Source organism: Chrysochloris asiatica, unplaced genomic scaffold (genome assembly GCF_000296735.1).
Source record: "Chrysochloris asiatica unplaced genomic scaffold, ChrAsi1.0 scaffold00005, whole genome shotgun sequence".
Classification (NCBI taxonomy): Eukaryota; Metazoa; Chordata; class Mammalia; order Afrosoricida; family Chrysochloridae; genus Chrysochloris; species Chrysochloris asiatica.
Window position 1 is genome coordinate 2600363 of NW_006408523.1, and position 23342 is coordinate 2623704.

The 23342-nt window shown below is 42.8% G+C and overlaps 1 non-coding gene across 1 annotated transcript; it reads right to left on the bottom strand.

Moving 5' to 3' along the window:
- Positions 1-957: 957 nt before the first annotated feature.
- Positions 958-1028, bottom strand: TRNASTOP-UCA. The gene has a single exon. It is a non-coding gene; the product is annotated as a tRNA-Sec (tRNA).
- Between the last annotated feature and the right edge of the window lie 22314 nt (positions 1029-23342).

Sequence of the window (23342 nt, forward strand, 5' to 3'; positions counted from 1 at the left end):
ATCATTTAAACAACCAAAGGGCACATTCTCCAAGCCTGCCTCCTGGCCACCAGCACACAGCCTTTCTCTTCCCATGAGTCTAGAGTCCTCAGCTGCTCTCTCTCTCCATGTCATCATCTCTGCCTCCATCTCTGGTGCTGCTGCTTCTCTGGATAAGGTCCCAATTCTATTTGTGTGTTCCTCTCTTGATGGTCCTAGGGTCCTCTGTTCCTGGACTATAAGATTAACTACTCCTGCATTTTTGTTACAAAACTTATACCTTTACAGTTGTGACAATTGCAATTAGTCGTGATAACAATTACTGACTATTGAATCAGACATAAGTTAAGTCTTGCTAAGAGAACATCTGGGTAGAAAGAACCATACATAGCAAAGTGGAAGTGACCATAAAAGTGTCCAAATTTATAAATATATAGCACAACATTTTGGGAATGAAAACTAAAAAGGGAAATTTGGCCTAGTCACTGGGGAACCTTGAATCCCAGCAGAATATCCAAGCATTATTGCTTAGCTTCTAGTTGTGATGAAGTACCATTGAGTCGGTTTCCAAGGAGACACTGGTTAGAGTTTCCAAGGACCTTGCAGTTAGCAGTCCACGCCTCACATGGAAAATGTTATATGGTAGCTCAGGAGTATGGCTAAGGTTGAAGACTCAGATTATTCTGAGTTTTTGGAGAATTTACAGCTCAAGTCTTCAGGGTATCTAAATCACCCATTAATAATGGTTGTTGTTGGTGGTGGTGTCAGTTGGCCCTAGGTTCATGGAGACCCCATGCAAAACAAGAGGAGATCATTGTGAGCAGTAGGATTTACATTGGCTGGGTTTCTGGAAGTAGATCATAGGTCAGGACTTTTGCCCTAATCTGTCTTAGTCTGGAAGTTCTGCTGAAACTTGTTCAGCATCACAGAGACACACAAGCCTCAACTGGCAGATGGTAGTGGCTGCTGTGCTTGAGGTACATTGGCTGGGGATTGAACCCAGGTCTCCTGCACTGAAGGCAAGGATTCTACCACTGAGCCACCACTGTCCCCACAAATCATGGTAGCTGGTGGATATTGGGTGCATGTTCAGTGTTATGCATTGTGTAATGTATGGTGATTTCATGGCTTTATTTAATACTTTGAGAAACGTTATAATGTAGATACTATTTTTACCTCATTTTATTGTTGAAGGAAACAAGGCTTACCACGTTAGGTGATCAGTTTGAAGTCCCAAAACAAGCTAGTGCCAAAGTCAGGACTTGGATGTATCTTCACTCTAGGGTACTAGCTCTTAGCGACCATGCAATTTTGCATTCTCCAACAGAAGAATGTAGGAAAAGGAAAAGGGCAGATAAAAAATCTTGAGAAGTATCTATCAGAAGGAGGGATTTATCCACTTCTAGGTCTGGTGGTGTGGTGGTGTAGGAGAAACGTGGACTGCCAACCACAGGATCAAACTCATCAGTCACTCCTTGGAAACCCATACAGGGTCTTTAAGAGTCAGGACCAACTCAATGGTGCTTAATAACAACAACAAAGTTCAGATGGGTCTCAGGGTCTCCAGATGACATTTGAGAGTAGAGAAGTGGGGGGGGGAGGAATTATTTGGTATATTTCCATTACTGTCTCTTATACTCTTCTTCCAATACCAATCGTGACTACCAACTTCCTCTCCTACTCCCAGGTACCTTTTTCATGATGTCTCTATGTTTTTATAAAGTAGGTCAGAGTCTCTATCAATCAACACATCTGAATTACACCATGAAACAAACCTTTCTCCCTAATATAAAACATGAAATTTAGGAGGTTAGAGAGTGCAGCAACCAATGTTACATCAATTGACCTTTGCTAATATTGTTGTGTGTTGTTGAGTAGATTTCAACTCATAGCAACTCTACATGATGGAGTAGAACTGCCCCATAGGGTTTCCTGACCTTGAGGTTAGCAGCCTAGCTCATAACCTCTGTGCTACCAGAGCTCCTTGAAGAAGTTAGTAGGCTTCTTCATTTTCATCATCACTGGCTTTAGTGGTTGATGTGTAAGGTTGAGTAATCATTGCATTAATTGGTCTTCCTTGTAAGGGTATGGATATTATCTTATCACAAAAAGTGTTGTACTTCACCCTATCCAGAGAAGCAGTGACACCAGAGATGGAGGCAGAGATGATGACATGAAGAGGTAGAGCAGCTGAAGACTCTAGACTCGTGGAAAGAGAAAGACTGTGTGCTGGTGGCCAGGAGGCAGGCTTGCAGAATGTGCCCTTTGGTTGTTTAAATGATTATATGTTCCTGAGTGTTTTTGAGTACATCAAAAAAACAAAACACAACATAACCCCAAAGGAAATAGAAGCAAATACTGTTGACTGATGATGAATGGAGGGGATTGTAATCACAGTAATGAAACAAAATATGATAGGATTAGTGTAAAAATGATGTTATCCCATGTAAACTATCACTCAATTCACAATAAAAACTTTCAAAAAGTGTTGTACTTCAAGACAGATCTTGATATGTTTTTTTTGATGGTGAATGTGACGCCATTCCTCTTCAATTTGTCATAGTAAATCATGTGGTTGTCAGATTCAAAATGGCCAATATCAGTCCATTTCAGCTCACTAAAGCCCAAGATATCAATGTTTATGTGTTCCATTTTATTTTTCACAATTTGTGCCCATATTTATTTGTTCCATATCTGTGCCTATTCCAAAGAAAGGTAACAGAATGCAGAAACTGTCAAACAATATCATTTATATCACATACAAGTAAAATTTTGCAGAAGATAATTTAAAATGGTTGCAGCAGTAAATTGACAAGGAGCTGCCAGGAATTCACGTAGATTCAGAAGAGGATGTTCAATGAGGAATATCATTGTTGATGTCAGATGGATCTTGGCTGAAAACAGAAAGTACCAGAAAAAAACAAACAAACAATAACTGGTGCTTTGTTGATGATGCAAAAGCATTTGATTGTGTGGATCATAACAAACTATGGATAGCATTGGGATTAATGTATGGAAAAGTGAAGGGTTATTGAAAAAGAGGAAGACTCCCAACTACATGTATTGGCACAGTGGCAGCAGCAATGGGCTCAAACACAACAATTGTGAGGATGACGCAGTACCGGGCAGTGCTGCGTTCTATTGTGCATGGGGTCCTGATGCATCAGAACTGACTTTATGGAACTTAGCATCAACAACAATGAAGTACATAAAGACAGCCTCTCAGAGAATAATGTCAAAGCATGAGCAATGGACAGGCAAAGAACGGCTGGATAGCATAACCACTATAATGCAAGTGAAAGAAAAATTTAAACATTTTAAATAATATAAAGACTAGGATTACTTTCCTACCCATCTATCATCACTTAAAGAGTATCTATGAGAAAAAAAAAAAAAATCTATAGATTCTCATAGAAGAGGACTTAAAATACTTACTGATGAAGATCAAAGACTACCGTCTTAGGTAGGGGTTGCACCTTAATGTAAAGAAAACAAAAATCCTCACCACTGGACCCATAAATAACATCTATATAAGTGGAGAAAAGATAAATGTTGTCCAAGACTTCATTTTGCTGGAATCAATTATCAACACTGATGGAAGCAGCAGTCAAGAAATCAAATGACGTATTGCATTGGGCAAATCTGCTGCGCAAGACCTTTTTAAAGTGTTGAAGAGCAAAGATGTCAGTTTGAGGACTAACATGTGCCTGACCCAAACAATGGTATTTTCAATAGCCTCATATGCATGTGAAAGCTGGACAGTGAATAAGGAAGGCCATAGAAGAATTGATGCCTTTGAGTTATAGTGTTGGAGGAGAATATTGAAAGTGCCATGGGCTGCCAAAAGAACAAACAAATCTGTGTTGGAAGAAGTGCAGCCAGAGCGCTCCTTGGAGGCCAAGATGGCCAAACTTCGTCTCTCATACTTCGGACATATTGTCAGGAAGGACCAGTCACTGGAGAAGGAGATCAAGTTTGGTAAGGTGGAGGGTCAGAGAAAAAGAGGAAGACCCTCAAGGAGATGGATTGGCAAAGTGGTGGCATCAATGGGGTCAAACGTAGCAAGAATTGTGAGGTTGGCCCAGGATCGGGCAGTGTTTTGTTCTGTTGTACACGGGGTCACTATGAGTCGGTACTGACTCGATGGTACCTAACAACAACAATATGAGAAAAATATGTAACAGAACCTCATATTCCTAGATAAAATTTCCAACAGACCTACTGAGCTGCAGGAGACTGGAGGACACCCCGAGACTATCACCCTGAAATGCTCTTCAAACCTTGAAACAAAGCTAACCCCTGAGAAACTTGCCTGGTGGGCACGTGGATCTGTTTCTTGCTTCAACAGTGTTTGGACAGAACAGATCTGGGACTCCCCACCTCCAGCTTTGGACCACTGCTAACCTCCTCTTTAGCTACAATCTCTTCTCCAGGACCACCTTCTTGGTCATTCGCTGTTACTGGGACCAGTTAAACACCTTTGTTTGTGTGTGTGTGTGTGATTAGCTCCAAATTTTGGACTAACCATGAACTCTCAGATCGATTGGAATTATTCCACAGAAGTGAAGTCTGGTGTCAACCGTCTGGTCAACCTGCACCTGAGGGCATCTTACACCTACCTCTCTCCAAGCTTCTATCTCTATTGCGATGATGTGGCCTTGGAAGGCATGGGACACTTCTTCCACAAGTTGGTGAAAGAGATGCATGAGGGCACTGAGCATCTCTTGAAACTGCAAAACCAGCGTGGCGGCTGTGCCCTCTTCCAGGACCCACAGAAGCCGTCCCAAGATGAGTGGGGAGGAATCCTGGATGCCATGGAACCACCCTGACCCTGGAGAAGAACCTGACCCAGTCCCTTCTGGATCTGCACGCTGTGGGTGCTACCCACACAAGACCCCCCACCTCTGTGATGTTCTGGAGAACCATTTCCTCCAGGAGGAGGTCAACATTACCAAGAAGACAGGTCACCACCTGACCAACCTCTACAAGGTGGCCGGCACCAGGTGGGGCGGGGCAACTATCTCTTCCAGAGGCTCACCCTCAAACATGCCTAGGAGCCGGTGGGGCCCAGCAACTTGTGAGAGGCCTTCAGACTGCCCCTGCCCTCCTCAGACCTTCTGCCTGAACCTCCCCTCTAGCCACAGACGCAGCATTGCCACCACCCTAAAGCCCCTCTTCTCCCAAGCTGTGGACCAAATGAAAACAATAAAGCTTCTTTTTACAGCAAAACAAAACAAAACTCACCCCTGAGGTCACCTTGTAGGTAAATAATAAATTGGCTCAAGAAATAATAACTACCACCTTTAAGTACTGTGCGCCTTTAAAAAGTCACTTATACGAGACCAAACAGTCTACAATGACTTTAACACAAAAGTGAGACTATAAGCAGATAGGGAAACTAGATTAATGGAGACAGAGCCACCAGAATGGAAATAATGAGAATGTTTACACATTGTGAAGAATGTAATCCATGTCGCTGAAAAGTATGTTTAGAAATTGTTGAATGGGAACTGAAACTGTTGAGTAAACCTCCATTGAAAAGACATTAAAATATTACTTTAGAGAGAGAGACATGGAGAATCTGAAAAAGGAAAATGCAGAAGAATGGAAATGCAAAAGACAGAAGTGAGACTGGAAGAAACTAATAAAATATATTGGTGGATCCAATGTGATGTTTATTAACTGCAAGAAACTTACTCTTGGGACTTAAAAAGCATGAGATTAATCCATAAATAAAATGGGGAATGTGGCTGGTAGGGCTGGATTTTGCATATAAAAATGGTTGAACTAAAAAAAAAAAAAAAAAAAAGGTTGACCTAGCAAATGAAATAAAATAATAACAACAACAACAAATACGGTGGGAGATTCAATGAACAAAGTACAATGCCATCCTTGTCGTACTCTGTAGGAAGACAGTAGTCCTGGGTCCTGTTAGATTATATTGTTGTTTTTAAGCGCTATCGAGTTGGTTCTGACCCATAGCGGTCCTGTATAGGGTTTCCAAGGAGTGGCTGGTGAGCTTGAACCACCAACTTAGCAGTTCAAACCAACCTTACAGTCCAGTGCATTAAACCACAGCGCCACACCAGGAATTTATAATTATGATATTATACTGAAAATGTTAAAGGAACTCCAAAACAACAACTATTAAGTATAGTTTCCAGACCTACAGACAAAGAAAATGGGAAATATAGAAGTAAAGAACAAGGCAAAGGGTTGATGAAGTGAAAACACAAAATAAGTTGCCTGTGCTGTTGTATGTCAGGCACATGACTTAATTCAGCAAAATGCACATTTTTAATACAGAAGTCAAATCATGTACAACCTACTTTGTACTCAAGTACTTTTCAAGAGTCAGGCAGCTTTGCTTTCTCATGAAAATTGATAATTAACCAGCTCTGTGAAGAATCTATTGATGTGGGGTGGGGGGTGTGAAAAAAAATCAATCCTTGGAAAAACTATTTCCTGCTTCTGTTTCCTCTTTCCTCACCCTGCCTCCCCACCCACCTCAAATCCTGGACCTTCAAACCCTAAGCCCTTCATTTGCTTTTTCTTTCTTTCAGGACCTTTCAGTCTAGCACTTCAAGGCAAGGAAATGTGTGGAGCAGTAGCAATTTCGAAGTCAATGTCTACCTTTTGTAAGAACTTTGCAAAATAATAAAATAACTAGCAACAGTTACTGTGTCAAATTCATCTTTTAATCTTCAGTACTTGGAACAAAAGCAACTAACGCACAGAAGTTGTGTATACAGAAAGGAAGGGGGAGGGAGAGAAAATCAATAAACAGTCAGCATTTACTTAGCGCTGATCGCTGAGGAACTAGAACTGCTGAGAACATGACTTCTGTAACTGATGGAATGGGCTTTGGTGGCTTCATGGTTAAGCACTTGACTGCTAGCTGTAAGGCTGGTGGTTTGAATCCACCAACTGCTCTGCAGGAAAAAAGATTTGGCAATCTGCTCCCAGAAAGAGGACAGCTTATGCAAAAACCCTATGGGGCAATTCTACTGTATCCCACAGGGTCATTATGAATCAGATTCCTCTCATCAGCACACAATAACAAAAACTTATCTGATGGAGGAGGCATGTGGTTTAGTAGTAGAATGTTTGCCTTCCATGCAGGAGACCCGATTGAATTCCCAGCCAATGCATCCTGTGTGTCGCTACCACTCATCCGTCAGTGAAGATTTGTGTGTTACTGTAATACTGAACAAGTTTCAGAGACGCTTCCAGACTAAGACAGTAGGAAGAAAGGTCTGGCAATCAGTTATTGAAAAATCAGCCCATGAAAGCCCTATGGGTCATAACAGTCAGATCTACTGAACATGGGAGGTTGACTTGGTGACAACTCACAATGATAGAATAACTGATGGTGCACAAGGGTCTTAGCACCATCCCTGGGAATTGAAGAGATTTCTCAGATAAGACAGAAACACTGATTCTGAATGCTTGTAACTTGTGCAGTCCTAACTCTGCTCTTCACTCTCCCTCCTCCAGTCCATCTCATCAGTGCGTGTGTTGGGGACTGACAGCTGCCTCCCCACTTTACCAGGTGGTGGTACGTCCCAGAGTCAGTTCTGACTTATGACTTTCCTGCACAGGGTTTCCGAGGCTGTAAAATCTTCACCGGAGTAGAAAGCCTCATCTTTGTCCTGAGAGATGACTGGTAGATTCAAACTGCTGACCTTGTGGTTAGCAACCCAACTTATACCCCAATACACTATCAGGGCTCCTTCCCTCCCTACTAAGGCAGGGCAGATTAAGTTCCCTACTTGGTTAGAGTCATGTGACTGAATAATTTGTATTGCTGGTTGGTGGTTATGTGCCGTGGAGTCGGTTCTGACTCATAGCAACCCTGTACAGGGTTTCCAAAGCTGTAAATCGTTGTTGTTGTTATGGTCCGTGGAGTCGATTCTGACTCATAGCGACCCTGCACAGGGTTTCCGAGGCTGTTAATCTTTACGGGAGCAGAACACCTCATCTTTCTCCCGTGGAGCAGCTAGTAGTTTCTAACTGTTGACCTTGTGGTTTGCAGCTCGATTCGTAACCACTACACTACCTTTACAGGAGCAGAAAGCCTCATCTTTCTCCTGCAGAACAGCTGATAGTTTCAAACTGCTGGCCTTGAGGTTTGCAGTCTGATTCGTAACCACTACGCTGTTGGTAGAATTCTAAAATCACTCTTTCTTCCTCATTCCTAGGTGAGACCAGTCTTGTCAGAGGGAATGATATGTGGGGATGGGGGTGGGGAGGGTTATACTATTGGGAATCGGGGTGACACCAAAATAGTGCAGTGTTGCAAAAGAAAGATATTCTTTTAATGAAACTATCCCTGAACTTAGTTAGCTATTGCAGCTATAGCATTTTGGGGAAGCCCAGCTGCATGTATCTATATACCCACAGGCTAATACTGTGTAAGTTACTTTTGAACCTTCTCATGGGCTCAAGTCAGACTTTTCATAATTATCCAATTACAATGACACTTCCAATCACTTGGTTACAGTTGCACTATGCCACAAGCATGTTCTGTTGTTTTCATTGCTACTGCTGTTTTGATTAAGGAGCTCTGGTAACATAGTGGTTACAAGTCAGGCTGCTAACCTCACGGTCAGCAGTTCAAAATTACCAGCTGTGCCAGGGAAGAAAAATGAGGCTTTCTGCTCCTATAAAGATTTACAGCCTAGGAAACCCTATGCAGAGTCGTTAAGTTGTTGTTGTTGTTGTTGTCAGGTGCCATCGAGTTGGAACCGACTCATAGCAACCCCATGCAAAGCAGAACGAAACAATGTCCGATCCTGGGACAACCTCACTACCGCTGCCACACTTGACGCCATCAATGATGCCACCTGGCTAATCCATCTTGTTGGGGGTCTTCCTCTTTTTCTCTGACCCTCCATCTTACCCAGCATGACATCCTTCTCCAGTGATTGTTCTCTCCGGACAATATGTCCAAAGTATGAGAGACAAAGCTTAGCCATCCTGGCCTCCAAGGAGCACTCTGGCTGCACTTCTTCCAAAACAGATCTATTGGTTCTTTTGGCAGTCCATGGCACTTTCACTATTCTCCTCCAACACCACAACTCAAAGGCATCAATTCTTCTATGATCTTCCTTACTCATTGTCCATAACGACTCAGAGTCATTATGAGTCGGAACCAATTCCACGGCACATAATCACCAATATCAGATTTTCTGGTGTTTTAGTTACAATATTGTAGAATGCAGTACTTGTGAACTTTTATCAATAACTTTTCTGAAAATGAAGTAATAATCAAAGGAAAAAGGAGAAAAAGATTTTAAAGTTTCACTTCCTAATCTTGTTGTAACTCATAATAGAATTCAATGTCGAAATCTTTTACCAGGTTTTGTTGTTAGTGTTCATAGAATTTGAGAAATATTACTTTTAAGCAATTTACAACTCGATTTATCACATATTATCCTATGATTAAACTTGGTGAGGCACTTGACTGCAAGGTCACTTTGAACCACAAGGTCGGTGGTTCAAACTCACCAGCCATTCCTCAGAAATCCTACACAGGGTCTCTATGAGTCTGAACTGACTTGACAGTATTTAACACCAACAAAGACTCCTGGTGTGGTGCTGTAGGATCAGCACTGGACAGCTACCCACATGCCAGCAGTTCAAACCCACCAGCTGCTCCTTGAAAACCCTGTATAGTGTCGCTATGAGTCAGAACCAACTTGACAGCACTTAACAACCACCACAGCAAGGATTCTGTCTGGAAGTGGAGAGAGATGACACCACCATGTTTCTTAGCTGTAACCCCATTGACACTCCCTTGTGAAGTTATTTGTGTGTGCGCCTTATTTGTGCATCACCCCTGCTAACCTTAAAGAAGCCTATGGCTGTTTCCTTCTAGAATCTAACCTGATGACAGGAATCTCCTCTAACCCATTGTTACCGCTCAATAAACGGTCAAGTCTAATTGCACATCTTTTTCATGAAATGCGCAGGTCAGTAGGATTGCTAAACCAAAGGGTGCTTGTCAATTAAATTTCATTCAAGGACATAAAAAATTGACACTTCCAAAAACCAGAAGATAAACGTTAAGAAAAAGAAAACTAAAAATATGAAATACCTGAACTGTGTTAAGTCCTGGTGTGGTGCTGTGGGTTAATGCGCTGGCCTCAGAAGTTGGTTTGAACTGCAGTGTTGGTGGTTCAGGCTCACCAGCTGCTCCTTAGAAACCCTATACAGAGCTGCTTTGGGTTGGACCCCGACTTGACAACACTTAACAACAACAACATCTGGCCTCTACATTCAGAACATCAATAGCTAATTTATTGAGAGAGCCAATGTAACATTTAGAAATTCACTAAAGGTGTTTTGACAGCTTCCAGGTCTACAACTCTAAGATTCTTTGAATGTCTCTTCCAAACATCAGGAAACTCATTAGAAATGGCACACAGGTATCCACAGAGGGTACACCTATGTTACTGAAGTCCAGCTAACATGATATCAAAATGAGCACTTGTCAGCCAGTGTCTGCAGATACGGAGGAACTTCTTCATCCACCTTGAAATACAGTAAAATTTCACCAGGCTATGTCCTGGTATAGTACTATAGGATCAGCACTGGACTGTAGCGTAGTGGTTATGAATTGGGCTGCGAACTTTAAGGTCAGTGGTTCGAAACTACTAGCCGCTCCGCGGGAGAAAGATGAAGCTTTCTGCTCCTGTAAAGATTTACACCCTCGGAAACCCTGTACAGGGTCGCTATGGGTCGGAACCGACTCAACGGCACATAACAACAACAACATGTCCTGGGATAGTGCTATAGGATCAGCACTGGACCGTGAACCACAAGGTCAGCAGTTCAAACCCACCAGGTGCTCCTTGAAAACCCTATACACGGTCACTATGAGTTGGAACCGACTAGATGGCAATTAGCAACAACCACATGTTCTAGTATGGCATTACAGGATAATGCACTAGACTGCAAGGTTGGTTTGAACTTCAAGGTCGGCAGTTCAAACCCACCAGCCGTTCCTCAGAACCCCTAGACAGGGTCGCTCTGTGTCAGAACTGACTCACCACACTTAACAACAACATATCAGGCACTGGGCTGACAACAGGAAGGTCAGTGGTTGGAATACTCTGCTTCTACAGAGATGACAGCTTTGGAAACCCCAGGGAGCAGTTCTATTCTGAAATTCACTTGACAACAGTAAGTTTACAGCAATCTAAAAAACCTCACTTGTGCTCCCAAACTCACCTAGCTACCAGCTAAGCTAACCTCTGCTTTCTAAGATTGCATCTCATCTTTGGGGCTAAGAGTGAAATGGGAATGAGTACTGAGATCTGTTATTTGATGTTGTAAAACCAATTTGCTCAAAAGGAAGAGGCAGGAAAAATGGCAAGAGTATGTAAATTACATCAAAATGCCTCCAGAAACAGTTTTTTAAACTTTTAAAAATACATTTTATTTTTTTGTTTAACTTTTCAGTGTCCATTGGGTGAAGGTTTACAACACCGATAGGCTTTCCATTCAGCAATCCATACACATTTTGTTTCATGTCACTGGCTGCAATACCCATGATGCAACTTCTCTCATCCCTGAGTTTCCTGTTTCCATTCCTCCTTCTTTCCCAAACTCTTCTAAACTTTGTCCTTGGGCAAATGTTGCCCTTTGGGCCTCAAAGAGTTGATGACTACAAGGAGTCCATCCCTCCCTATTGTCACTGTTCCTCTTATAAGTCTGTCTCTAGTTGGGCTGAAAATCGAGCAGCGGGAATCTACCCTTATGGCGCCAACATGAGGTATTATTCTCATTCCATGAGTGAGGCCACTGAGACTTGGTTCTAAGTCTCCTGGTTCCATGTGCAATGCTTCCTTTCCATTTTTCATCGTTTTCTCAGATTGACCTAATTTTATCTCAGTACTATTATCAGTCCTGGTGTAGCTCTGTAGGATAAGCACTTGACCACAAGGTTGGTTTGAACCAAAAGATCGGTAGTTCAAACTCACCAGCTGCTCCTCAGAAAGCCTTTATAGACAGGGTCGCTATGAGTCGGAACTGACTTGACAGAACTTGACAACTATACCGCGAAGGAGGCCTCATGGCAAAACAGTGACGTCCTCAGCTGCTAATTGAAAAGCCAGTTAGATTCACAGCATCTGATTTGTCCACACATCACCTTGCTTGGCAATAGTCTATGTGGTAGGTTTTGAAACTGAAGCACACAAAGATTGGAGGCACTTGCTCAAGATCATTCATCCTAGTGATGCTGGGATTCCGACTACTCCGGGGCAGAGGTGCACATCGGGTGTAGTAGATACGGTTGGTATCGTAGCCACCACTTAAAGGGGGGCACCATCGAGCAGTTTCTAGTAACCCTACATGGCCCAAGGTTCTTCCTCAAGCACTGTCGATCCAGGGGTGTAGCAAGGGGGTAAATGGCAAGGAGGGGGATTTTGTCCCAGCTACAAGTCTATTCTTCTTGGATCAACTATCAACACTCATGGAAACAGCAGTCAAGAGATCAGACGACGTATCGTATTAGGCAAATCTGCTGCACAAGACCTTTTTAAAGTGTTGAAGAGCAAAGATGTCAGCTTGAGGACTAAGATGCACCTGACCCAAGCCATGGTGGATGCGAAAGCTGGACAGTGAATAAGGAAGACCACAGAAGAATTGATGCCTTTGAGTTGTGGTGTTGGAGGAGAATACTAAATGTGCCATGGACTGCCAAAAGAACCAATAGGTCTATTTTGGAAGAAGTGCAGCCAGAGTCCTTCTTGGAGGCCAGGATGGCTAAGCTTTGTCTCTCATACTTTGGACATATTGTCAGGAGGGAACAGTTGCTGGAGAAGGATGTCATGCTGGGTAAGGTGGAGGGTCAGAGAAAAAGAGGAAGACCCCTAACGAGATGGATCAGCCAGGTGGCATCATTGATGACGTCAAGTGTGGCAGTGGTGGTGACGTTGGCCCAGGATCAGACATTGTTTCGTTCTGCTGTGCATGGGGTCGCTATGAGTTGGTTCCAACTCGATGGCACCTGACAACAACAACAACAACAAGTCTAAGGGGCCCCCAGACAAGGCACAAGACGGCACTCTGAGTAACCACAATGTGACAAGCAGCAACTCAGGTAGCGGGACAGGAGAAAGGAGGCATTTCTGTGCAGAATCACAGCTCACCATGTCTTTTCATCTTGAAATTGGGGGGTGATGGTGATGTACAATTTAGAGATTGCCCCTCGGCACTTTGTGATGCTGTCTGTGCCCCCAAGGGGTGAAATGTCAGTGTTGTGGTGCTGTAGGCTTACCACTGGGCAACTAGCCACAAGGTGGACAGCATAAACCCACCAGCGGTTCCTCAGAAACCCTAGACAGGGTGGCTATGAGTCGGAACCGAATCAATGGCATTTCACAACAACCATCTGCTGCACTGCCTTTGAATCAACTGGGGCTCACAGCGACTTTCTAGAACATAGTAAAAGTGCCCTGGTGGGGTTTTCCAGGCTGTAGATATTTACAGGAGAAATCTTCATCTTTCCCCGAGGAGCGACTTGTGGGTTTGAACCATCGACTTTTTGGTTGGCAGTCTAACGCTTATCCCACGGCACCACCAGGAGCCCTAGTGCTTACCATAGGCTCTGCTTTCGGTAGCTGCATCTCTATTCCAGAGTCCAAGTTTCCAACCACTGCCACAGGGTGAATGAGAAACGTGAAGCCCAGCTCAGCTGAGAGTCCAAAGTCAAACTGTTAGTAAGTGATGATGTCAGACCACAGCAGAGATGGACCTTCAGGAAATAGCTGGACCCTGGGCCATTTCGGATATCAGGTGGCCTTTATGTGTTATCCAGGAACCAAAGGGAGGTTCTTTGCTGTGTGTATCTCATAAGCTAGTGTTCTCCCCATTGGAAGTCCCTGGGTGACACAAACAACCATGCTTGACTACTAATCTAACTATTGGTGGTTAGAACTCAGTCGGCAATACAACCGAAGAAAGGTCTGGCAATTTTTGTAAAGACGTCATCCCAGAAAACCTAGGGAGCAGTTCTAATCTGTAACACATGGGGTCACCATGAGTCAGAATAGAGCCACATAAACTGGTGGTTGGCTTTTTCTGTCCACTGCTGGAGTTTAAGGCCTCCAGGGAGAAGTCATATCTTAATCTATGTTAGATCCTCAAGACTAAACACAGAGGAGATACAGCGAAACCTATGAAAAATGGGACTGCCTTGCTTTTTCTCAGGTCTCATAAGTTTTCCACCTTTGACAGAGTGCAGCTATACCACTTTTTTTATCACATGTTTTAGTGGAAAATATTTAATTTTTCCTTCTCTGACAGGTTCTCACCTTATACAGGTTGCAGCTTTTGGAAGTTTTGCTGTATTTAGACCAGGGTTTAGGGAAAGAAATTGGTCCTGGTGTTGTGGTGGGTTAAGCACTGGACTGGTAATAACAGCATCAGCAGTTTGAACCCACTCTTCGCCAACACAAAAAGCTCATTCTTTTGGGGTCTCTATGAGTTGGTGGCGACCCCACAGTCATGGATTAGAGAAGGGAGGAAGGCAGCAAAAGGATTAACAGTTTTGAGCCAAACTCTCATTTATGGCAACAAACCCATGTTATAGTTCAATGCATATGCACATCTGTGGATTTCTAATAAATCTTAGAATTATAATTTCTCATAAACTCACCATTTGACTTTTGGTATGTTTATTACCTTTGTTGAGCAGGTGACCACGGTCAGAAAGTTGATCAATAATTATCCCTCCTACAGATTCTCTGTAAGGAGCTCTGGTAGCGTAGTGGTTACGAATCAGGCTGTGAACCACAAGGTCAGCAGTTCGAAACTACCAGCTGTTCCGTGAGAGAAAGATGAGGTTTTTTGCTCCCGTAAAGATTTACAGCCTCGGAAATCCTGTACAGGGTTGCTATGAATCCGGAACTGACTCGACGGCACTTAACAACAACAACAACAGGTTCTCTGCATGATATGACTCTAAAATCAAATCAGCAAACAATAATTATTGTGAATGTTTACAGGGAACCAGCTTCTGGTGTTGGCAAAGAATGGTGCATATTCCATGAGCTGCCAGAAGAATAAAGTGTAACCAGAATGCCCCTTAGAAGCCAGGATGGTGACACTTCAGTCTCTCACAATTTGGACATGTTCTCAGGAGGGACTCATCCCTGGAGAAGGACATCATGCTTGGTAAAATGGAGGGTCAGTGAAAAGGAAGAAGACCCCTCAAAGAGATGGACTGATGCAGTGGTTACAATATGAGCTCCCACATAGTAACCGTTGTGAGAATGATGCATGGCTGGACTGTTTTTCATTACATTATGCATGGGGTTGTTATAAGTCAGAAATGATTTGATGGCAACTCACAATGCCAAACACTTTTATGAAGTTCCAGATAAAGTACAGTATTATCAGCCAGAAAATGGAAATGAAAAGGAATTGGGATTGGGCATGAATTGGGTCGAAGGAAACCTGTCTCCATCCCTGATCTGTCAGTTTGTGGCACTGAAGCCACTTCCACATGACAACAACAACCCTTGTCTTGTGAAGTATAGGAATGGGTGGATGGATGGATGGATGGATGGATTGTTGGATGGGTAGAATGGTGTGTATGTGATGGGGGGAATATTAACTCCCTGAAATCGTGTGCAGAATTGTGTGTGCATATACACATGTGCCAATATACAAAGGTTTCATTTTACTTGGATTCACAATCAGTACTCAGGGAAGCAGATGTCAAGAAATCAAACGGCATAGTGCATTAGGCAAATCTGCTTCAAAAGACCTCTCTAAAATGTTCAAGAGCAAAGATGTCACTTTGAGGACTAAGATGCACCTGACCCAAGCCATGGTATTCTCACCCACCTCTCATGCATGTGAAAGCTGAACAATGGATAAAAACAACTGGAGAAGAAGCTATTAGATGAATAGAAGGATCTATTCATCTAATTATGGTGTTGGTGAAGAATAACGAATATACTATAGACTTCTAGAAACATTAACAAATTTGTTTTGGAGTAATTGTGGCAGGTTTGCTCCTTGAATCGAAGATGGTGATATTTCATCTTTCATACATATTGTGAGGAAGGACCAGTCCCTGGAGAAGGACCTCATGCTTGTTAAAGTGGGGAGTCAAGAGGAAAAAGAGGAAGAGTCCAAACGAGATGGGTTGGCACAGTGGTAACAGCAATGGACTCAAACATGGTAACAATTGTGAAGATGGCACAGGGCTGAGTAGTATTTCATTCTGTTTATACACAGGGTCATTATAAGTCAGAACCGACTCCACAGCACCTAACAATAACAACAACGGATTATATGCCTCTTTGTGGAGAGAAGATTCCTAGCATTTGTGGTAATCTCAAAAAGGGTTTTGACTGACGAAGCTCAAGTTGGGACTTTGCCCACCTGTTGAAGATGAATGTCTTCCCTCCAGGCAAGGAATGAGAAAGAACTACAATGACTCACTGATGTCAACCGAACATTTGTTTCCGTACTCCTTACGGGTGGAAAGGGTGAGCAAAAGAAGATGGAATTTATGAAATATTGGGGAAATATTGGCAGATAGTAGAGTTTTGTGTAAAATGTGATGCTCTTCCTTAACATACCAGTTCTTTCTATGGCTCTAGTTGGTGATTTTCTTAGAAACGGAACAAAACTGGCTCTTTTCCTGTATATTTTTTATAGACAATGGAGCTTGAATTAGATGAGGAGTCAGGAGCAGGTTGGGCCATCTGCCTTTGTACAATTCAAGACAATGCCACTGCTTTTATGTATCTATTGGAACCCACTCAACTTTGTTCAATTACTTTTTCAGCTGAAAAGTACATACATCATCTCCAGTTCCTTTCTCTCATCTCAAGCAAAAACCAGAGCCAAAGACCTAGAAGATTATAATAATAGACGAAGTGAGTCAGTATTCTTTTACAAATGATTCAGAAGGGTGTACAGCAAGAGGAAAGGGAGAGATTGGAATGTTCCCTAGTCCTTTTTCTTAGCCGAATTTCTCAATTCTATTCACGTTTGCTCCCAGTCATAGAATTGTTGTTGTTGTTAAGTGCCGTGGAGTCGGTTCCGACTCACAGCGACCCTGTACAGGGTTTCCGAGGCTGTAAATCTTTACGGGAGCAGGAAGCCTCATCTTTCTCCCGCAGAGCGGCTGGTAGTTTCGAACTGCTGACCTTGCAGTTCCCAGCCTGATTCGTAACCACTACGCTACCAGAGCTCCTTAGTCATAGAATACAATAATGTAAATAGTGCTACTCCACTTGCTTGAGAAAAACCCAAATTCTGTGTAGTTACAGGTCAGAAGACAGATTACACCAGCCTAGGAGTGAGGGCCTTTTGTTTGCCTTTTTGTTATCACCTGTCACAATTTGCTGGGGAGGTAAGAAAACACTGTTGTTTTTATCTGGGTTCATGACAATCTCTAACTCTAACGTTTAGAAACTTCAAGGTTTGTGACCATGTTGGCAGAATAGAATAAATTGCTTTGTAAATGAAGCAGACAACACTGATTGATTATGTTTTACAAAACAGCATTCGTTAAAAAAAAAAAGAAAATAAAGAAAGAGAGAAAAGGGTTTCTTTAACTTAAAAATTGAATTTTAGGTTCATGTGTGCTTCTTTCCCAAGAAAACACATCGAAATTAGAACCAGATTTTTTTTATTTTTTACGAGTCCTGGTGTGGTGCTGCAGGATAATATACCCCACCACAAGGTCAGTGGTTCAAACCCACCAGCTGCTCCTCAGAAACCCTAGACAGGGTCACTACGAGTCAGAATCGAAATCGACTTTATGGCACTTAACAAGAGTGACACTATAGATGACAGCCAAGAAAACCCTGTGGGGCAGTTCTCCTCTGTCACACGAGAGCACTGTGAGTCGATGTTATTGAACAGTATATATGAGTATTGTTGTTGTTATTAAATGCTGTCGAGTCGGTTCTGACTCATAGCAACCCTGTCTAGGGTTTCTGAGGAGTGGCTGGTGAGTTTGAACTACCAACCTTGCAATTCAAACCAACTTTGCAGTCCAGCACATTAACCCACAGCACCACACCAGGAGTCCAGCTGTGAGTATAGAATGATGAAATAGATGACAGCCAAGACTTCTCTGTCACATGATGTCATTATCAGTCGATAGTGGTGTCCTCTATCAATGGACACTAATGACAACATATAGGGGTTGTCCGTAAAGGTTGTAAAGCATGGGTAATATTATTTTATCCTGTATTCCTGGGTTATATTCTTGCTGGAATTATGTACATTTGTCTATGGTCAGACTTGATGGAGACCCTGTGTCATGTATTAGACTAACAATGAGATGTGAAACCATTGGGTCTCTACTGAGTATGGGTTGAGGCCTCGAAATCAGACTAGACTGATATCTAAAGCTCCCCAATGTCTACTTCTCTTTCCCTTATTCACATAAATCAGGCACCAGCATCTTTGTTCAATGCTACCGTGTACCAAAGGAGAAAGACCCAGTGACCTGCCTCTGAGAAGATGACAGGCAAGGAAACCCTATGGGGCGGTTCGACTCTGTCATGTGGGGTCACTATGAATGGTAACAATGTCTACTCAATGAGAGAGTTGGATCTCCTCAAACCAAGATCTATTCCAAGACTCTTGAGATGAGTCATAAACATTGACTTGAATGTAAAGAAACAAATGGGCACCATTCAAATGAAGCCAGACCCCTCCCTGCTGTTTCTGAGGTGGATTGTTCAATGGAGTCCAATATGGCGTACTAACATCAGCATGGAAGGACTGATATAGAAGTGGCGATCAAGTTGGTCAGGTGATCCATACATTTCATGAGAACCGGTGATGCAGTGGGTTAATTACTGGGTGGTTCAAAGCCACCACCAACTCCTCAGGAAAAAGATGAGACAGTCTGCTTCCATAACAATCTGCAATCTTGGAAATCCTATGGAGCAATTCTACAATGTCCTATTAGGGTCACTAAGAATGGGAATTGACTCGTCAGTTGCAGGTGAGTCTACATTTAAAGTTCTTAGTAGTTAGCTTTCATCCAAGCTACAGTAAAATAAATAAGATTCTCCATAGTCAAATGGAGTCCTGGTGTGGCGCTGTGGGTTAATACACAGGACGGCAAGGTCAGTTTGAACCTCAAATTCAGCAGTCCAAGCTCACCAGCGTCTCCTTGGAAGTCCTATACAGGGTCGCTATGAGTCTGAACTGACTTGATGGCATTTAACAGCAACCCAGTCAAATAACTGAATGGCAATTGATGTTCTAGCAAATAAAAGTGGGGCAAGAATACATGTTTTATCCCCACGTTTGAAAAGGTTGTGTGTCTAATTTGGCATTGTTTCTACCTTAGAAGTTAATCTAGTTAGAAATACTCTGTGAAAATAATCATAACAAGCCTTCGGTATGGATTATATCTCAATATAAAGAAAACAAAAATCCTCATCACTGGACCAATAAACAACATGTCAAGGACTTCATTCTTCCTGGATCAACTATCAACACTCATGGAAGCAGCAGTCAAGAAATCAGACGACGTATTGCATTAGGCAAATCTACTGCACAAGACCTTTTTAAAGAGTTGAAGAGCAAAGATGTCAGTTTGAAGACTAAGGTGCGCCTGACACAAACCATGGTATTTTCAATAACCTCATACGCATGCGAAAGCTGAACAGTGAATAAGGAAGACCATAGAAGAATTGGTGCTTTTGAATTAGGGTGTTGGAGGAGAATATTGAAAGTGCCATGGGCTGCCAAAAGAACAAACAGATCTGTGTTGGAAGAAGTGCAGCCAGAATGCTCCTTGGAGGCCAGGATGGCCAGACTTTGTCTCTCATACTTCGGACATATTGTCAGGAGGGACCAGTTGCTGGAGAAGGATATCATGTTTGGTAAGGTGGAGGATCAGAGAAAAAGAGGAAGACTCCCAGCAAGATGGATTGGCCAAGTGGCAGCATCAATGGACTCAAGCATGCCAACAGTAGTGAGGTTGGCCCAGGACTAGGCAGTGTTTCATTCTGCTGGGCATAAAGTCGCTATGGGTCAGTATCGACTCGATGGCATCTAACAACAAAAACAGCAGTCCTGGTGTGGCAATGTTAGTTAAAGCGCCAGACTGCAAAGCCGTTTGAACTGCAAGGTTGGCGATTCAAGCTCACCAGCTGCTCCTTGGAAACCCTCTACAGGGTTGCTATGGGTCAGAATTGACTTAAAGGCACTTAACAACCACAACAACTAGATACTGTTTCTGTTTCTGAGATAAGAAAGCCTGTTCTGCCATCTTGGCAGACAAGGGTTACTTCAGTAACAACATAGCAAAGTTCTGATTAATTCTATTGTTGTTACTTTCCTGATTCCCTGCAGTCCACAGGGTGTCTGTCAGAGCCAGAATGGTTTTGCTGAAAAGGCCGTGGTGGTTGTTTATCTGGTGTCATTGTGACAGATGGGACCCTAGTGTTCTCTCACTGATCTTTACTCTGGAGCTAGGACAGAAAGCAATTAACCAAGAAACCAGTACATTAATAGTCATCTAGATTTCTCCGCACCGAGACACAGATCTTGGAAATCAAATATTGGCCTCCTCCTTTTAGCCCGTTGTTGGTAACTATCGCAACATTCCCTTATCACATGCTCATGTAAGCAGAATTAAGTGGAATTAGCTGCAAATTATATAAAATCCACTCACCTTTAAAGGAAGCTATTTAACCATGTTCACTGTGGAGAGAGGATTGCATTAAAGACACAAGCTAATGGGACTGCCTGGAAATGAATCAATTTGCTTTGGTTTTATTGCCCCCTTTTATTTGCCCTTGTGTGTTAGCCCCTGGGGGTTGGACATGCTTTGCTAACTTGCTAGCGGCCACATTGGAGCCACACGACAATTTCAAGGACAGTTCTACTGTTTCTAAAGTGTTAAAGCAATTGTTGTGAGCATAGGATGTTGTTAACTCAATATTCTACTTGTGGCACCCCCAAGTGACAGAGAAGAACTACCCTTAGGGTCTTCTAGATTGTAATCTTTATGGGAGCAGATTACCAGATCTTTCTTCCACAGAACTGCTGGAGAAGTTCTAACCACCAGCCTTTTGGTTAGCAGGGCTGCTTCTTGATTGGAGTACATTAATAACAAAACACCATACTGACTCTTCCTCAGTCTTCATGCACATTGTATTTTTTTTTTAAAGTGGATGTGTGCCTGAGAAAAGGAAGCCGCCCATGAAAAGATTCAGGTCATGCTTATGGAGTTCCTGTTTGGATTGTGATTTAGACATTGTTCCAGACATTTCTTTGGTGAAAACTCACAGCAATCCTCATTTTAAACTCACAATATTCACAACAACAACAAAAATTAAATGTAAACGGAACAAAAACTCACAGGAACCGGATGTCATAGAGTTTGATTCTCACTAGAGTATTCATATTTACTGTTGACTCTCTAAGGGTATCCATGGGCCTCCACTTATTAAACAGATTATAGCTTAAGAATTTGCTCTTGTTATAATTACTCTCAATCTGTAGTGTCCACAGGAATGACCTTTTGTTATTGTTGTTAGGTGCCATCCAGTCGGTACTGACTCATAGTGACCTTATGCACAACACAATGAAACACTGCCCAATCCTGGGCCAACCTCACTACTTTTGCCACGCTTGAGCCCATCGATGCTGCCACTTGGCCATTCCATTTTGCTGGGGGTCTTCCTCTTTTTCTCTGACCCTCCACCTTACCAAACATGATATCCTTCTCCAGAGACTGGTCCCAAATGAAGACTACCAGATGCCACTCCCAATGATTGTTATTCAGTAGTTTGGGGTTGGATCCAGGAATCTGTACTTTACAAGCACCTGGGATTCTGATACAGGTGGGTTTTGGTTTCTTTTCTTTTTAGGGAGAGGTGGGGTTGTTGTTGTTGTCATGTCAGCTCCAACTCATAGCAACGTGGTATAGAATTACCAAGGAGTGGCTGGTGGGTTTGACCTTGTGGTTAACAGTCCAATGCTTATTCTACAGTGCCACACCAGGTTTGGGGCTGGGGAGTTAAAGAACAGAAATCTAATTTCTCACGGTTCTGGAGGCCAGAAGTCTGAATTCAGGACATGGTTCTCAGGGAAGGTGATTCCTTGGTGTACAGGTTTATGCAGAAACATGTTGTGAATGCATGTTATTTCATTGGTTTGTAGGAGAGCCTGCATCTCTGTGGGATTTGCCTGAAGATTGATGTGCTGCCCTGTACATCAGTTCGTCATACTTTGGTGGTTTGTATTTTGCTGTAATGCAGGAAGATATACCACTGGTATATCAATTACCAGCAGGACCAACTATGGTGGACAGATGACAGCAGAACCTCCAAACTAACAAAGTCTAAGAAGAAAGGGCAGGTAATCTACTTCCAACAGCAGTCAATGAAAACTTTAAGAATCACAGTGACATACAGGGTTGATGGGGACTGGCAACTTAGACATTGGCTATCTAAAATGGGGGAGCTATAAAGGCATGAAAGGAGCTCTGGTAGCGTAGTGGTTATGAATCAGGCTGCGAACCTTAAGGTCAGCGGTTCGAAACTACCAGCCACTCTGCGGGAGAAAGATGAGGCTTTCTACTCCCGTAAAGATTTACACCCTCGGAAACCCTGTACAGGGTCGCTGTGAGTCGGAACCGACTCCACGGCACTTAACAACAACAACATAAAGGCATGAAGTGACTGGCTTACAAGTTTTCAAGAGGGAGTTTAGTTTCAAAGTGTGCGGGGTAAGGTAGAATCCCCACTGCAGAGTTTTCATCTTGTCTAGATGGGACTGGTGAGAAGGGATGGAGATAAAAGTCTTATGATTCAATAGTGAGTAATTGTTATCATGACTAATTGTAACTGTCACAACAGTAAAAGTAGTTTTGTAACCAAAATTGGGGAGTAGTTAATCTTACAGTCCAGAAACAGAGGAACCTAGGACCATCAAGGGAGAAGAGCATGAGTGGAATGTGGGACTCTATCCAGAGAAGCAGCGACACCAGAGATGGAGGCAGAGATGAGGACATGGAGAGAGGGAGCAGCTGAGGACGCTAGACTCATAGAAAGAGAAAGGCTGTGTGCTGGTAGCCAGGAGGCAGGCTTGCAGAATGTGCCCTTTGGTTGTTTAAATGATTATATATTCCTGAGTGTTTTTGTGTACATTGTTCCCACCCCCTAAAAAAAACAACAAACAAACAGAAGCAAATACTGTTGAATTATGATGCACGGAGCAGACTGTAACCATTACAATGAAATGATGAGTGTAAAACTGATGTTCTCCCATGTAAACTGTCACTCAATTCACAATAAAAACTTGAAAAAAAGCAACCACAGTGTTTGGCTCACTGATTTTTGGGCATGTCATCA